The following is a 3,564-nucleotide window of genomic DNA, read 5'->3' as shown; positions in this document are numbered from 1 at the left end:
ACAGATGACTGCTCCTAGCACAAAACCCACTAAACAAATGTAGGAAACTCCCTAGGAAACTGAGGGATTACCTAAAGGTTGTAAGACTTCAAAGGAGTAAGAATTTAGGGACTGTGTAAAATTTATTAGAGGATTTTTTTTTGTGGATTGCAGCAATGTGCCAAACTTACTCTGGGATGTTTAAGGGAACTACCAGAAGTGTGTAAAGGGAGTGACTAAGGTAGACTGAAGAGAAAGAGGCATAGAAAAACCAAGGACAAAGAGGATAAGGGGGACCAGTCCCATGTAGACAGCTTACCAATTACACTCCACTGCTGCAGTCCATCCCATATTATTATTGCACCCTATTTCTAACTAGTCTAGTGTGCATGTACCTGTCAAGGCTAGCAAACTTCAAGTGGGACTAGCCCACAAGCACGACAATAAGAGTATGAGCCACTGGAGCAGGACCACATGTCTGAGGGACTTGAAGGTCCAGGGGCCTGCAAAGGGGAAACACGGGCTGGATGCCAGTCAGTGCCTGGAGCGTCTGACAGAGCAGCTACCAGAGCCCCACCCTGCAGCTGTGTGCACACCCACAGGAGAGGCTCGGCCCTGGAGAAGGAAGGGGGGAGAAGGAAGAGGGTGGAGCAGCAATACCCAGCACAGCCCCTGTTTACACAGGTGCCAGAACAGGCACTGCACTCTGCCCCTGTGGATTTGCAGCTGGCAGTGTGTTTGTTGTTCATATTGTAAGGTGTACACACAGGTGTTGTTTTATATTGTTACGAGCTTGATGGTACAGAATCACAACAGCCTGGGGTCCTTTGGCTTGGGAGGGGAAAATGTACAAAAATCCCTGGTCCCAAAAGTCAGGGAATTCTGTTACCATGAGCAAAGTGAAGAAGGGCCAAACGGACATTGGCAAAAAAACCTCCTGTTGAAATTTTTAGTTGGTCTAAAAGGTTTATATATTTTCACATACCTACGTGGCCATGTAGTTTGTGTTAGGTATCTGTAACGTATGGAGGGTAAAAGAAATTATTTTATTCAAATATCCGTTTCATTACATAGTCTGGCTATGATAAAATAGAAATAAAACATTGATGACTCCATAGCTGCTGTATCATGAAACAGCTAAAATTCACCAAGGCTATGAATACTGATTTAAGTATTTATGCAATAAAGAAATTCTTTTTCTTTCAAGCCACTTCTTAAGTATCTTCCCAAAGAAAGAACATATACAGAAGTTAACTTTTTTTTTTAATCACCAGGTCTGTAGGCAATGCATTGGTTTAGAAAATAATCTATCATCTTCCTTTTTTCCTCAATCGACACCACCAACATTTTGAAGGGAAACACTACCAGTTTCCTTAGATTTTCAGTATTTTATGTGGTGCTAAGGATTTTATTTTGCATACACTTGAGTACACATACATGCATGTATCCACAGTCTTTTTACATATAATCATTTTGATAAATCTAGGTAACTCCATTAAGGTGATTAAGGTCTGATTACACCTCTCAAATTACCAAGGGGGAAAAATAATAAAAAGCCCTGCCAAATAAAAAATTATTAAGGGCTTCAGCTCCTTTATTTTAATTTCTAAACCATTTCAGCAATGGCCTGTAACAGACTTACATGAGCACTTCTTGCAAGCACAGCTACCACTTGGCAACTACTACATTTAAATAAATTTGAAAACCCCTACTCTGAGTATTGTGGGATTATGTACTTTTGGTGGATGACCACAAAAAGTGTCAAACTGTAAGGGTTTCCAAAAGGGATAAATCAACAGTGTACAAATCCATGGCCAGGGATCCTCTGAACTGACGGACTGCAACTGCCACCTGCAAAATTCCAAATGACTGATTTCCAACCAGAAAGCCCCAGCTCAGACCTACACGGGTTTTACAACGCACATGTTTCTAGGAGTCACAGCAAGATTTGACTTTGGAAAACAGACTTTTTCCTGGAATGCTAAGAGGGTGCCCCGCTTGATGCCAAGACCAATCTCTGTGTAAAACTATACCTAATGATTTTGGAAAAGGAATTCATAACCAAATGCAGATTCCAAGTATCCTCCTAACTTTAAAATTCCTTTTTTTAGCATAGTTACAACCTTTCTAGCAATTTTTAGCCAACCCTGATCCGCTGAGTTGCACCACTCGGGTCCTCTCTGAAAGCAACAGTGCACAAAGGTGTTGGAACATGAGGAGATCCTTTGGACATGGCTCATACCGATTGCTCCACACCAATACCACACCACAAACTAACCAACTTCTGAACTGAACGTTCTTGTTACATTCACAGCTCTGCACAAAAGCTAATAAATTGCAAGCAGCAGGGCTTGTTCACACCAGAGGTTATCATGACTCAACAAATCAATAATCTACAACTTCAACTCAAGCTAAACTGACAAGGCCGAAAATTTTTAATCACATTTCAGGAGATTAGTCTGGTTTTGCAAATTGTGCAAGACTTGACTACAGCTGTGTCACGAGCCATACTTTGGACTGCATATTCTCCCTCAATTTTTTCAGTATTTCAGGAAGAAAATAAACTGTATTTGGCACAGAGTGCACTGTATTAGTACAACAGGCACACAGCCAGCATCAGCTATTCCGTGATCTGTTCCACTTCTTCTCATCATCCTACTGATAGCTCTTCAGCTCTGCTTCTCTTCCTGCATCACCCCATAACCTAAGTGATCCAGAGATTAAAAGAGACCTTATGGCCAAAGAGCCATAATTTTGCCATGATGATTCAGGAATCTTGCCTAGACAGCACTGCAAGAGACAAGTTAAGGAGTAAGAACCAGAAATGCATATGGATTAGTGTCAGTAGATACATTAAACAGGACATTACATGAAGGCAAGTGCTCCAAGTGCTCAATTTCCAGATTATAAAAAAAATTGAGTATTAAGTTTACTAATAGAGTTCATAATTTTTTTTTTTGGTGCATAAGCTCAGGGAAAGGGGAGTGTCATTACAGACTGTAGTGCTAAGACTTTAAAAGATCTTTTCGTACAGATGATGTTAAGCAACATAAGGGTTATTACATATCTCATAGCTCTCTTCAGTCTAGACAGCCTAGTTTAATTCCGGCATAGCTTTCTGATCACCTTGGTATCTTCAGTAAAAGGCTGTTTATCCCACTGGAAGAGAAGCAGGGCATTTCCCAGGCAAACTGTAAAGGAGCTTTGGGCTACATATACCTTGTGAAATGTGAAACTTCCATTTTTCTTCTATAAAGCTGAAATAGAAAGCGTATAATAAATCTCATCTAAAGGAGTTTCTGCGGTTTATACAATCTATATCATTTTTCATCCAGATTTTGTAAGTTTTAAAGAGAAAAAAATATTCAACTATGTCATTATCAATATTAGCAACTCAACAGTCAGAATTTTGGTCAAGTTATATAACAATAGTTAAGAAGCCAGAGAAAAATTATAAATACGTTTACAGATGCCTGAAAATCCTGATGAATTTCTTTTTTGATAAAAGAAAAATAATATATTGTGGTGTAAGAAGTATAATGCAAGATATTTGGAATAATCAGTTAGAATAATCAAAATCTAGTC

The sequence above is a fragment of the Coloeus monedula genome (assembly GCF_965178545.1).
Source record: "Coloeus monedula genome assembly, chromosome: 1".
In the NCBI taxonomy this organism is placed as follows: domain Eukaryota; kingdom Metazoa; phylum Chordata; class Aves; order Passeriformes; family Corvidae; genus Coloeus; species Coloeus monedula.
The sequence above is the reverse complement of the archived record's forward strand: the minus strand, read 5'-3'. Positions refer to the sequence as shown.